Source organism: Hyperolius riggenbachi, chromosome 1 (assembly GCF_040937935.1).
Source record: "Hyperolius riggenbachi isolate aHypRig1 chromosome 1, aHypRig1.pri, whole genome shotgun sequence".
NCBI lineage: Eukaryota > Metazoa > Chordata > Amphibia > Anura > Hyperoliidae > Hyperolius > Hyperolius riggenbachi.
In genome coordinates, this window is record NC_090646.1 from 516,086,339 (window position 1) to 516,101,758 (window position 15,420).

Below are 15,420 nucleotides of genomic sequence, written 5' to 3' on the forward strand. Positions count from 1 at the left end.
AGTACATACAGGCCTGTGACGGACGGTTGCGTAGCCGCAGCCGCGTCCTTGAACCGCCCGTGCAGAACATGCGATTGCAATCTATTCTCTGCATCGATTACAATTAAGATCGATAGAATCTAGATTGGTTGTGTAGGAGCATCTGCAGTCAATCTGGGCTCTCTCTCTTCTCAGCAGAGAGATAGCAATGCTTAGGTGCAGGATGTCTTTTGATTTGTTAATTAGCTTGGACAAGGCTGGTGTCCCAGAAGAATGTTTACTTTTTAATTACCTCAGGCAGATGTCAATTGCCCACCATTTGGTGAGCCCTTTTCATACAGGGAGAGCCAGGAAGCTACTCACAGCAGGAGGCCCATTCAAAACCTGCTTCCCACAGACTGACTGGCACCGCTAAGGGCGGATGCAGGTCTTATATGATTTTTTGCCTATTTACAGAATACCGTAAATAGGGTAGTTATGAGAGCGGTATCATTGGATCCGTAGGGTCCTGCTGAATCTCTTGATACCAGTCGAGAGGGGCCTGGGGCCCCTACAACCCAGTTATTAAACTTCTCAGGAACTGAATCCTCTACCCTAATCAAGTTTGGTATCATCTGAACTAGCAGAATTTCTGAGGTATATGAATATGTGATGGTCATGTGTGTAAGCCGAGATATGACAAATGTCATATTTGGTGGGCATAGGGAACCCATCCAGGGAGCTAACCCCCCTGTCCAACCCCTGGGCTGTACTTGAGACTCCACCCAAAGATGTACATTGTTCAAAAGTGTCTGCAAGGGACTCCTCCCTCATTCCTCCATTTTCCACCTTCCTGAGAGCTGCTGCCACTTTGAGGAACAAGTGGTAGCCATTTTGTTTGGACTTTGAACTGAGCTGAAACCAAAGACTTTGCTGAAACTGAACTTTACAAGTTTTCCCACAAAAGGACATCTTTCCATGAACCTAAGTATTTTCTCCTTTTCTTTTCAAACTGCGCTATTAATTTCTCTATAATTGTTGATTTTAACGATTTTCTGTATATATTAATTATTTATACAGCGTGTTTTAACCGTTTTATTTGCAGGATCAGTCAGTCAGTCGGTAGGGACCACTGGTCCATACCAGTGGTGGTGGCAGATATACCCTGAAATAGTGTGTAAAGTGTATTTCCATAACCCACAGGCTCCCTTCTGGTTTGTCTGCGGCCAATTCCCAACGGTTTCTGCGCATTGACTGTGACCACAGTTTGCACGATCTGTGCGCTGGAACCGTTTGGAAGGCATTTCGCGTTCCAGCCACCAGGGCTCCTGTAACAAGGCCCTTATCACAGGGACCTGGCAGAAGTATCTCACTTTAAGAATAATGATGGACATCTTCTCCTTGTCCACCATCCACTCTGGCCTACAGGTTTTGCAATATGCATCATCGAGGACTGATGACGCGTATTGTGAAACCGAATATGAAGGTTGCAAGAAATGGAGAAATACTGCCTTGGCCTAGTGGCAACATTTATGTGCATACACCTTATAAATTTGGTCTGTTTTTACTTCGGTAAGCAGACATTTTGATGGGTGATTGGTGGAGGTTTTGACAAGATTACCGCTGAAGTTTCCATTCAAAGTGAATTTGCAGGTTTCATCTGAGCACTGTTTGCTTAGGAGTCTGAGGAATTACATTACTTACATTGAATGCAGATATTAACATTTTATTATTAAAATGTACCCGATGTAAATTTTAATAGTTAAAATAGGACACAGTGGCATGTTCCCTTCTTAATGGCATGCCTCTGTGTCCCCTCTGTGCTGCTTTCTGCTCCCCTTCTCTTCACTAAAAAACGAAAAAGAAAAAAAAGTTTGACTGAAAGACAACGACAATAAAACATTTGTAAAATACTTTTCTCCAGTAGAACCCAAAGTGCTTGATCAATACATAGAAAGGTGGGGCTCTTGTATGTGCTGCATGTGCTGTCGCTTTTGGATGTGTCGGGGGGGCTCTGCCTGCGGCCACTTTTGGGATGGGAACTCCTTGCTGGGCTGCACTTAGCGGTTATACATGCTGTGACACCTGATTTTGGGTATTGCGGGGTCTGATGGTGAAGGGGTCCCTGTATGCGCTATTGCATTTGATGTATTAGAAGGTTCTACCTGTGGCCACTTCGAGGTCAGGTATCCTTGGCAGAGGTGCGCTTCACAGTTGTGCATGCTGGGACACCTGGTTTTGGGTTCTGTGGTGTTTGGTGGTGTAGGGGTCCCTGCACGTGCTGTTGCTTTAGATGGTTCGGGGGGCTCTACCTAACTGCGGCCACTTCTGGGACAGGTGCTCTCTGCCGGGGTGCACTTGATGGTCTTGCATGCTGAGACACTTGATTCTGGGCCTTGAGGCATTTGATAGGGCAGGGTTCCCTGCGTATGCTGTCGCTTTGGGTGTGTTGGGGGGCTCTGCCTGTGGCCATTGCTGGGGCAGGTGCTCTTTGGCGGGGTGCACTTGGTGGTCATGCTTGCTGAGCATGTGATACTTTAGATAATCTTCTACATTATCTAAAATTGCATTCTACATCATAAACATGTTTATTACATATATTTATATCCCCCAATTTTTATTTACCCCACAACATTCCCATAAAATCCCTCTCTAAAAAGACCGGAGATGGGACCGCTTTTCTACAAAGACGAATTAAAAAGGTGTATTCACCTTATTATTGGATGAATAGCAACCAGACATATCTACAAAAACGGGAGGCCAGAACAATATCTGTCAGCTGGATTGTGCCCAGAGACAACTAGTGTTCTAGTCCAGTTAGGGACGCACAGAGGCAATGGGACCACTGGGTCTAAATTATAGACTGGAGTTGTCCTGTTTCCTCGACCCATAGTCCTTCGGAGTCCCCTATCTTAGAGGCACATGTTTTGGCCTACCAAAGTCCAGAACAATATCTGGATGCCTTTGGGCACTTTCCTTACTTTAGGAAACTTGTAACACATCTGTATCGATCAGTGGCGTAGCTAAGGAGCTATGGGCCCCGATGCAAGTTTTACATTGGGGCCCCCCAAGCACTCTATACATAACAATTGATACGGCGCACCAAAACCTACCAATGGCAACTACAGTGTCAGAGGTGCAAGAAGGGGATGGGGAACAGCTTGTTAATGATTACCACTATTCAAATTATCTATAGACGTGATTATTATGAGCACAGGACCAATAGAGAGCTAATACTGTAATTGAGGCAGGGCCCTTTGGGGCCCCTCTGGCCCAAGGGCCCCGATGCGGTCGCTACCTCTGCAACCCCTATTGCTACGCCCCTGGTATCGATATGTCTATGGTATTCTGCTCTCTCGCTTTTAGCCCAGATGGAGGACTGGACTGGCGGGTGTCTTCCCACTTGGCCACTTACGGGTGTAATATACACCCTTTGGCCGACAATAGCCGGCCAATAATGTGAGGTGACAGGTGGGGGAGGAGGGGGATACTGAAATAAACAGCCTTATGTACCCAAAGGGTGCCACTGAGTTAGACTTGCGGCTAAGAGGCAATGGGAAGCGATCAGATGCATTATTCCCAGCTGTGGTAGCTGGAAATGTGTTCTGCTCCCAATTTTTCCCTCTCCATCTCCTCCCCCTCCCCAAACCACCTGGGGCACATCCGTTGGAAGGTGTCCCCTGTTTGGTTACTGTCACCCGGCATGAGAGGTGTGCCACGATTTGGGGTGCTACCTGCCCTCCCCGTTCTCCCTTTGGGGTTCTTCCCGTGCTGCCTTTCCTCCTTCTATATGCATGATAACTCCCTCTCCGGGTCTCTATCTTTGGACTTACATTTTGGCTCCTCCTCCTCAGGTGATATCTCCTATTCCTCCTCTCCCCTTTTACTTCTATCCACTTATCCCGAGTCTTACAGTATATATCTTTAACTGGTGTTGGTACGTCCCTAACTGGACTAGAACACTAGTTGTCTCTGGGCACAATCCAGCTGACAGATATTGTTCTGGCCTCCCGTTTTTGTAGATATGTCTGGTTGCTATTCATCCAATAATAAGGTGAATACACCTTTTTAATTCGTCTTTGTAGAAAAGCGGTCCCATCTCCGGTCTTTTTAGAGAGGGATTTTATGGGAATGTTGTGGGGTAAATAGAAATTGGGGGATATAAATATATGTAATAAACATGTTTATGATGTAGAATGCAATTTTAGATAATGTAGAAGATACAATATGTACTGTGTAGCAGCAATGCAAATATAGGTATGCTTCCGTGTAGGGTGCACTGACTTATGCACAATCAATTTTGTTTGGCACAATGATTTGACACATAATTTCACACATATCATGTTTTATGTCCTAATCCAGTTGGCTTTGTCACAATCACGTTTGTAGTAACAATTTTTTGTATAAGCACATCCAGGTTTCACCATACACTGCAGCGCCAGCAGCCTATTTTTACTTGCTGGTTCGTCCAAATACATACACTAGCCTCTCGCTGTTATGGCGAGTCTCCACCCCCTCACCTCTCTGACACTCCTGCTCCACACCAATGGCGTGCGCCGGGGGTGTGGCTTATAGGTTCTATCCGGAAAGCCGCTCGGCGCCGCCATCACTAAGGACGCAAGCACGTGAGCAAGCGCCAGCTGGGCGCGAAACGGCTGTAGTGCCGTCCATTCATCCCTGGTCACCCGCATCCCGCACTCCCCGGACACCCTCATCAATGCAGGTTTCATCCATCTAATTGTGATTTGATGTGAATCTACCACTGCAATGTTTTTCGGCAAGATGCTACATTAAAGAACTTAAAGGGACTGATGCCCGGTCTGTCTTTATGTATGTATACTATTAGACTGTTGTTCACAGAAATTGGAACCGGTGCACGTCCGGAGTTTCAGCTATAAGCTATATGCCATTTGTTTGGGTGTCTTGGAAAGGGGAAGTGTTTATTGAACAATAAGCAAGTGCAGAGCCTGCCCCCCATTTACACGGACTGGGTCTGAGTGCCAAGTGTTTTCTACTGCTCTACACTGTACTGCATGTGATACTTGGTTCTGGGCCTCGCTGTATCTGATGATGCGGGGATCCCTGCACTTGCTGGCGTTTTGAATTTATCGGGTGGCTCTGCCTGCGGCCACCTCTGCAACTCGTTATCTTTATAAAGGTGCACTTGGCGGTTATGCAGCATGCACTTTATTTTGGGCCTTGCAATATCTGATAATGCAGGGGGGCTCTGGACTGAGCACACCTTCGAGAGCGGCTGAGTCCCACATTGAACACGGGTTTCCGATCCACTTCTGCTGCAAGGGCGATGGCAATTACGGAATTTTATCGGAATTGCAGGATTCCGGGGGTTGGGGGGGCGCCTTATAAGCTGGAGGATACGTTACTTTTCTTCTTCTTGGTCTGTTTCTCTTTTCCACTTTATCTAATTCTATGAAATAATTAAATTTGATTGGCAAATTCTGATTAGCAAAAAAAAAGAAAAAAAAATACATAGAAAGGTGTACAGGGGAAAAAATTATGTGATCGTATATGCCAGACTAACCTGGTGGCTTTTCAGTTTTGATTTTAATGTGTCCAGGGTTGGAGCTGTTTTGATTAAGTTTGGCAAGGCATTCCAAAGGGTAGGGGCACCATGGCAGAAAGCTCTGGCTCCAAAGGTATTTAGTTGGACTCTGGGGGTGGTCAAGTTATGTCCTTTTTGATGTGAGTTTGTGGGAGGTGTGATGCAATTGCATAAAATCCTTCAAGTATCCGCGGCCTAGGTCATGTAGGTATTTGTATTTTAGCATACGAATTTTAAAAAGGATTCTCCATTTTATGGGTAGCCACTGTAGTGAGCAAAGGATTGGTGTTATGGGGCAATGGCAAGTTTGGCTTGTTAACAGTCTTGGGACAGCATTCTGTACTACCTGCAGGCAATGTAGGTTTATTTGGAAGGCCTGCATAGAGGGCATTGCAGTAGTCCGGTGTGATGTGATGAAGGTTTGAACTAGGGTTGAACAGCTGAATGCAATTCCTGAAGTTTAATTCCCTACCAATCAGTAAACCCAGCTAGTAAGGTCTGAGTTCCCAACACTCAGTGGCGTTGACTGTGTCTGGAGCTGCTTTGCAGTTAGGCGCTGACCTCAAATCACATGAACCTCAGTTTTGTCAGCATTTAGTTTAAATCAGAACTGAAAGGTCTTTAAAAAATAAGAGTTTCACTTACCTGGTGCTTCTGTCAGCCCCCTGCAGCTGACCTGTGCCCATGCTGTGACATACCGATCCTCTGTTCCACAGCCCCGGCTCACATTTCTTCTCGTAGAGGAAGCCGACTTCAAAAACGACCTCCACTGCGCCCTGGCCACGCGTATCGTTGTATGCGTTCCTGTGGCCAGGAGTGTCCTGCGCAGGCGCATTATGAGAAAAGTACAGTACGTTTCTTCCAGAGTAAAATGAGCCATAAATTACTTTTCTCCTATGATCCTGTCACTTACAGTAAGTAGTAGAAATCTGACATTACCAGGACGCATGCGCGGCTACAACAAGATGGCCGCATAGGCTTTGAGCTCCGGCCCCATATAGCTCTCTCTCCGTCTCCGCAGCGCGGCACCGACCCGGGATCCCCCTCCGAACCCACAGGCAACCGGATGGCGGCAAAATCAGCTACCAAATCATCCCCGCAGGCAGGAGCAATGGATCGCTTCCTCCGCACACCAGACAGCCAAGATGGCGCCGGCCTTGCTGCACAGACTGACGCAGCTCCTCCTCAGCAAGCCTCTCCTGCTCCCTTGACAGCTGACCTGCTGGAGACCACCCTGGAAAGACACTACCCCTCCCTCCACGATTCCCTGCAACAAGTAATCCTCACAGCAGTAAATGACCTGAAGAGGGATATAATTATCTTCAACGACTTATCTCTCATCACCCTGGCAAAACGCAGGGCTTTTAAGCCTATTACACAACTCTTGCGAGATGCGAAAATTAACTACAGATGGGGCTTTCCTTTCCGCTTAATGGTAAACCGGAACGGATCCTTCTTCACACTTTCAAATATACTGTAGATGACGCCCCCATGTTCCTGAAGCAGATGGGACTTCGCCTACCCCCAAGCAACATCACTACTAATTATCCTCACTCCGCTTCTGATATTTCACCTCCCAGAAAGGTGCGTCACATCTCTCATTCAACAACCCCACCCACCCGTAGCCTCACCTATCCTGGTTCCCCGGAAAGAATGGAATCCCAAGTATCTTGAAGAATATACTTTTACATAAATATAATCGTTCATCCACCGTGAGTACTGGCCATAGGCCATAGCAAAGGATCCCGGATTTATCTTTTATTCGCTATTTGTTCTACCTTCTGGGCACCTAGTTTTGACAACCCACTTGTTTCGCCCTCATGTTCCTCCGGGGAGTTGACCCTGAGGCCACCTGGTCCTGGGAGGACCCAGGAACTCTCACTCAACTCTCGTTAGTGTAACTAACTTTGGTTGTCGTAATATGTAGCCACGTTTTATTCAGTGGCCTATGCTACCTACTCTTATTCCTCCCACATCACAAAGATGTCTATTTGCTTATATGTTTCTTTCTTATGTTTTTTGTTATTGATTCACACCAATTGATTAATGTCTTTTACGATAGGTTCACTGACTATATAGATAATGGTTAAGTTACTTACCTTAAACTGCAAGGGCTTAAATTTACCTCAAAAAAGAAATTCCTTGTTGCGAGATCTACGGAGACTTGCGATCGATATAGCTTTCTTACAAGAGACACATTGTAACGATTGTTGAACTTTCTCCGTGATCAGCGCACAACGCGTGCGCTGACACGGCGGAAATCCTCCACAAGCGTATATTTGCAGGCACCCAGCAAAAGGTGCTACGCACCTGTAGAGGGAAATTCCTGTCGGCAGATGGCGCTGGGGAGTGCAGAGGAACCAATCCTCTGTACCTCCACAAGTGCCAGACAGGAATTGTACGAAGCGCAGAACGCAATCGCAAGACAGGCGATTGCGAATGAGAGCGAGCAAAGGGACAGGTTGTATGTGTGTGTGCCTATCCAGTCGCCACCCCGCGACCGCGCACACACAACAGCAGATATGAAATAGGAATGCGATCGCGAGAGGTGCGATCGCCAGACGTGAAACAAGGCAGATCAGAATAGAATACGAGGGTAGCAAAGGCACAGCAAATAAAACAATGAGGAGATACGGAAAATAACAAACGCTAGCTAACCGCGAACACCGCACTCATTCGCAACAGTGCACGCGGTTATGCGCGGTCTCCACGTGATAAGCACAATAGAGACAAGCACGCCTAACTAACCATTAACAGACAAACATGAAACAGAGGACGGTTACCTCACCGAGCCTCCAGCAAGCGTAGCGGACAAGACAGACACACGAAAACAGGGACAAGCGAGAGATAGGATTCACAGCACTAGCGAAAAGTGGCTAGCGTGATCCAGGTACAGAGTAGCAGAACAGAAGGATCCAGAGCGCTAGCAAAAAAGTGGCTAGCGCGATCCAGGTACAGAGTAGCAGAACAGAAGGATCCCCAGCGCTAGCGAAAAGTGGCTAGCGCGATCCAGGTACAGAGTAGCAGAACAGAAGGATCCCCAGCGCTAGCGAAAAGTAGCTAGCACGATCCCAGAAGACAGAACAGAAGGATCCCCAGCGCTAGCGAAAAGTAGCTAGCGCGATCCCAGGAGACAGAACAGAAGAGATAGCTGGTAGCAACCGCTGCACCAGCTATACTCCAAGAACAGAGATCAGAACCATTTCCTGTCGACCACCTTTGGGACAGGACAATGGCAACAGGCAAGACAAATCAGAACAGGCAATACAGATAATACAACCTGACTGGGCTAGAAGGGGAGCCTAAAGCAACCCCCAGGAATTAACTATACTAGATAGCAATGGCTGACACTCCAGCAGTGTCCATCAGGAACAGACCATGGAAGGGAAATGACCAGCAAAGCCTTCTGGGAAACATAAAGCTCTTATAGTGCCAGTCATCAAAGAAGGCAGGTAGGGGATTTGCATAACGAATGTTCCCCAGCAAGAGAACAGACCAGAAACTTGCAATGGAAAGACAGGTCTCTGTTCCAGAGACCTGCAGCCCACAGACTAGAGGAATGGACAAACAGCTGTCTGCCTGTGCAGCCAGCTGAGCGGATCATCACAGTACCCCCCCCCCCCCCCTCTAGGGATGGATTCCAGACATCCCTCAAAACTGGTATCATCACAAAACTCTAACTGAAGACTCATGAAGGTCGGGAGAGCCCGACAAGGCCCAATTCCAGAGTCAGTCCATCCGAAACCGACCTCATCAGAAGCAGAAGCCACCAAAACATGCCCATCAGCACTAGAAGTCTCAGCGTAACACCCATCAGGACTGTGGACACCAGAGAAGAAGCCATCGACACCCTCCAGACAATACCCACCACCTTCCAAGGAGCGTCCAAGAATACCAAACCTGCCGCAATACCTGTTCGAAGTGTCCCTTACAACACCAAAGCCATTGCTGATCGTATTCAGGGCACCAAGCAAAACCTTTCCCGGAATCTCCCAGAACGCCTTGAAGCTCCGCAGAGATCCCAAGAAGCCAGAACGCTCACCAGGCTCACATGGAGAACCACCAAGAACCCCTATGGAACCTATGATCATTCCAGACTCAAAATTAGCAGGACACCCATCAAGATCAGGACTTTCAGGGACCACTTCTGGGCATACAAGCAGGCAGGCTATATCAGAACATGTCTCCACTGAGGAAGCATCTGAGTACGCTGGTAACCGAGGCACACTTGGGCTTTCTGGGTCACAGAGCACATCGGGGTACACTAGTACAGGAGAAACCTCAGAACATGTCGGGGAACTGCCAACCTCAGAGTCCGACACGACAAGACCAAAACCAGTACCGGGCAGAAAATCATCACGAGTAAAGGTCACAGGTACTGGTCTTTCAAAAGAAGACTCGGACTCAAATTCATAAATTTCTATAACTGTAATATCATCATTGACTACACATGAATGAAGCTCCACAAGAGCTGCAAAAGTAGTCAGCAAGGCAGCAATGCCTACTGAAGTGGGCAACACCTCAGAAGGACCTGGGGGGCAGGAGACATCTCCTACAAGTTCTGCACCCTTTGGGAGGAACTCGGAGACCTTCAGATCATCAAACAAGACCTCAGGAACATCATTTTTCAAGTTGTCTAAGAAGGATTCTGTACTATCCATGTTACAGGGCAAAACTGGAACTTTATTTTGAGAACAGGGCAGATGTCCCAGGGAAGGTTCCACCATAAACTGAGACTGAATTTCATCATCATGAGTGGAACGTAACGTACAGGAATATTCACTGGACCACACACTGACTCCCTAACTTTAATCTCGCTGCGCCCAGAATTCTGCATAGTAGTCAAACTAGCTTGCAACTCCAAAACTGCAGAAAGACAGGTAAAAATAGCAGCAATACCTAGACGAGCCTCTAGGGGCAGGGCAGGAGATATTGTACAAGGCAATATTGACTCATCCAGAGTACAGGGTGGAGAGTCAGAACTTTCTTCAAACCAAGAAAGGGACTCCCAAATGTCAGTGTGATTGGACATCGTTTTGTTATTCATGGTACAGGGCAGGCTCAGAGAAAGCGTCTCTGAATAAGGCAAAGAAGGTTCAGCATCAGATTCGCAAAACCGAAGCGCTGTCTCACTCTTAGATTCGGCTAACAATGTCGAATCCGAGGAATCAGAACGCAAAACCTGCGAATCAAAATTCACTTTAGGTTGTGAAACTGATGCTTCCATAGCGCAAACCTCCGCGATCTGCGGAGCAGACTGCAAGGCATCTAGGACCGAAACACTGGAGCAACTGTCTCCAGGCAACGGGCCCTTACAGGTGAGAACAGAGTGAGACAGGGAATCATTTGCAGAAGAAATAGCGACATCAACAGGATAAACTTTATTAGTCATATTAATTTTACTTTTGACGCTGCACAGTCGAGAAACTTTCCCCATAGCAGGGTCACAGATGGAAGATCTCAAAGATCTGTTTCTAAATGACAAAGGATCCCACACATCCTTGAGGAAACCGGCAGACTCATGCCGATCACAATCTGCAGGAACATCCGAGAAACAGGCATCAGATCGCACAGATTCAAACTGCACACTGTCAGGAGAGAATCCTTCAGGATTCGCACAGGAATCAACCACAGCGGCATACTCATTCATTTCAGATTGCACAAAGTCAAGACTCTCATGCTTTACCCCAGAAAGGCAGGAACAATCATCCGACAACGATGTCTCTTTATTGGAATCAATTGGTTGGTGTGTGTGCAACTCATCCAAAATCGTTTGCCATACATAGATCACCAGATCCACATCATCCTTGTCACATTCATCGGAATCAATCAGAAGGTACATAGAATCAAGACAAGCATTCAAGACATCTTCACTTTTTGCGATGTAAAAATCGCAAAAGGCTTTCCAATCAAAATCGAATTCCTCCAGCAAGGCCCCAACATCCCAGGAAGCAAATGGGGGTTCAAACAGGCCAGTATCCAGATAATCTCCATAGGGGTGGAGTTCAGGAACAAGAACAGATTTTTTAACTGCTTTAATGTAGTGTGCGATCCTACCTATAGCAGGATCTACATAAACTTTGGATTGGGGCAAAAAACCTGGAAACTGATCAACAGATGCATTATAAACATCATTATCATACTGCATGGTTTTGCCCATTTCAGACTTGACAGAAATAACCTCTCTATCTGTGGTCACCATGGGTAACGGATCTTTCCGCTGGGAAGCCTTCCTAGATCTTTTACGTTTAGACTTAGAGGCTTTGGATGGCTGCTTTGTGGATGAAAGAGTAGATGGCACAGCTGATTGAGCTGCTGACAACAACTCATTAAGGGGGTATGGTAATTGAGGTAATCTCAGCCAATTGTGAATTAAAAAGGCCAAGAATTCCAGGGGTCTTTGACTCAGGGTGGTATGATCTAACACATCATAACCCCACATTGACATTTCGCCCCCCAACAGAATGTAGACCATTTGGGGGGCCCAGGTAGACACTGGGGTGCATTGGAATTCAGGGTTCGCTAACAGTTTCGTACACTCAGACAAAAATTCGTCTGCTGATTCAGGTTAAAGTTTTTTAAATCTCTTAAAGGTACAAGAGCCATATTCGACAAAATCGTACAAATCGGAAATTCCGTCTACACTGGGGTTTTGGGTTGGCTGGTCATTCTGTAACGATTGTGGAACTTTCTCCGTGATCAGCGCACAACGCGTGCGCTGACACGGCGGAAATCCTCCACAAGCGTATATTTGCAGGCACCCAGCAAAAGGTGCTACGCACCTGTAGAGGGAAATTCCTGTCGGCAGATGGCGCTGGGGAGTGCAGAGGAACCAATCCTCTGTACCTCCACAAGTGCCAGACAGAAATTGCACGAAGCGCAGAACGCAATCGCAAGAGAGGCGATTGCGAATGAGAGCGAACAAAGGGACAGGTTGTATGTGTGTGCGCCAATCCAGTCGCCACCCCGCGACCACGCACACACAACAGCAGATATGAAATAGGAATGCGATTGCGAGAGGTGCGATCGCCAGACGTGACACAAGGCAGATCAGAATAGAATACGAGGGTAGCAAAGGCACAGCAAATAAAACAATGAGGAGATACGGAAAATAACAAACGCTAGCTAACCACGAACACCGCACTCATTCGCAACAGTGCACGCGGTTATGCGCGGTCTCCACGTGATAAGCACAATAGAGACAAGCACGCCTAACTAACCTTTAACAGACAAACATGAAACAGAGGACGCGAGCGCTTGCTTAACGGTTACCTCACCGAGCCTCCAGCAAGCGTAGCGGACAAGACAGACACACGAAAACAGGGACAAGCGAGAGATAGGATTCACAGCACTAGCGAAAAGTGGCTAGCGTGATCCAGGTACAGAGTAGCAGAACAGAAGGATCCCCAGCGCTAGCAAAAAGTGGCTAGCGCGATCCAGGTACAGAGTAGCAGAACAGAAGGATCCCCAGCGCTAGCGAAAAGTAGCTAGCGCGATCCCAGAAGACAGAACAGAAGGATCCCCAGCGCTAGCGAAAAGTAGCTAGCGCGATCCCAGGAGACAGAACAGAAGAGATAGCTGGTAGCAACCGCTGCACCAGCTATACTCCAAGAACAGAGATCAGAACCATTTCCTGTCGACCACCTTTGGGACAGGACAATGGCAACAGGCAAGACAAAACAGAACAGGCAATACAGGTAATACAACCTGACTTGGCTAGAAGGGGAGCCTAAAGCAACCCCCAGGAATTAACTATACTAGACAGCAATGGCTGACACTCCAGCAGTGTCCATCAGGAACAGACCATGGAAGGGAAATGACCAGCAAAGCCTTCTGGGAAACATAAAGCTCTTATAGTGCCAGTCATCAAAGAAGGCAGGTAGGGGATTTGCATAACGAATGTATGCAAATTCCCCAGCAAGAGAACAGACCAGAAACTTGCAATGGAAAGACAGGTCTCTGTTCCAGAGACCTACAGCCCACAGACTAGAGGAATGGACAAACAGCTGTCTGCCTGTGCAGCCAGCTGAGCGGATCATCACACACATATATCCTCACGGGACTCCGTACGTCTCTATAGCAGGGCATACCCGGAAGTGTATTTAGCCTCGGGACCCCAAAAAAAGGTTGGAGTGGCAATCGTCTATAAAAAAGGCCTCCCCCTTCAAATAACAAAAACTATCAAAGACCCAAAAGGTCATTACTTGATCTTGCTGGGTACACTGTCGGGTAGACCTATAACATTAGCCAATGTGTATGTACCAAATTCCAACCAAATTCCCTTCCTAACAAACTTTCTCATTAAACTATCTAAAGTGACTAATGGTTCCCTTCTCTTAGGGGGGGATTTTAATCTAGCATTTTCCTCCGTCAATGACCGGTCAATACCCTCAAACTCCCCATCATTCCCCCTCGCATGACCACCTCTCTAGGAAATTCAGGGCCCTGATTCGTAAATATGGTCTTTTGGATCTATGGAGAATTTCTAATCCCACATCCAGGGACTATACTTTTTTCTCCCCTCCCCATGCAACACACTCCCGCATCGATTACTTCTTTACCAAAATGCCCACCTTACCATCTCTAATTACAGCAGATATCTCTCCCACTGCTTGGTCGGATCATCATGCCGTCTTAATTGAGCTTGACTGGCTACATACATCACATAAACCTATGCAGTGGAGACTTAATGAATCTCTACTACGAGACAAAACATTCCACACCAACATATCGGATGAAATCCAATCCTTCTTCACCACTAATATCCCATCTGTCTCTTCTTTGGAGATGGCTTGGGAAGCACACAAAGCCTTTGTGAGGGGCCTTTTTATTGCTGCAGGCTCTAAACGCAAATATATTTCCTCGCGAAAATTGACTGAACTCACTAAAGCCCTCAGGGATGCATATGCCTCATATAAACAATTACCCACTCAAGACTCCTTCTCAAATATACAAAAACTAAAACTAGATATCAGGTTCCTTCAAACCCCTCAATTGGAAAAAAGTTTAAAATGGTCGCGACAACTGTTTTTTGAACGAGGTAATAAACCTCATACCATCCTTGCCCGCAAACTTAACCCCAGGGGATCTTCTCAGGCGGTCCATGCCATGAAGGATACTGAAGGCACCACCCACTATAACCCAATTAAGATTGCACAACTTTTTACTTGATATTATGAACAATTATATAATCTACCTGATCCCTCCCTAGATCCCACATACACAAACAGAGTTTCTTCATTCCTAGAGAATCTCCAACTCACTAAGCTGACTGATAAGGAACGCGCGTCACTTAACGCTCCAATCTCCAGTATCGAAATTTCAGATACACTTAAATCTCTCCCTTCCTCAAAGTCACCAGGCCCTGACGGTCTTCCTTACTCCTACTATAAAAATTTTCAAACGGTCTTAGTCCCCCATTTAACCTCCTTAGCAAATAAAATCATGACAGGTGAACTCCCCCCCCCCTCTACTTTTCTGAACTCCCGCCTGACAGTAATCTCCAAAGAAGGAAAGGACCCACAACTCCCACAAAGCTATCGACCCATCTCACTTTTAAACTCAGATCTCAAAATTATTACTAAAACCTTAGCTAACCGCCTAAATGCCATACTGCCAAGATTAATAAATAATGACCAAGTGGGATTCATATTAGTCAGACAGGCAGGAGACAATACCCGGCGAGCTATTGATCTCATCTCCCTTATGGCCCGCTCAGGTAGGCCTTCTCTGCTTCTTAGTTTAGATGCAGAGAAGGCTTTTGACCGCCTCTCATGGCCTTTCCTTTTTCATGTCCTGCAGCATCAAGGATTCGATAGATCCTTCCTAAATATCCTCCACTTTCTTTATTCTTCCCCTTCAGCTACCATAAAGCTCCCCATGGCCTCGCCCACTCCCTT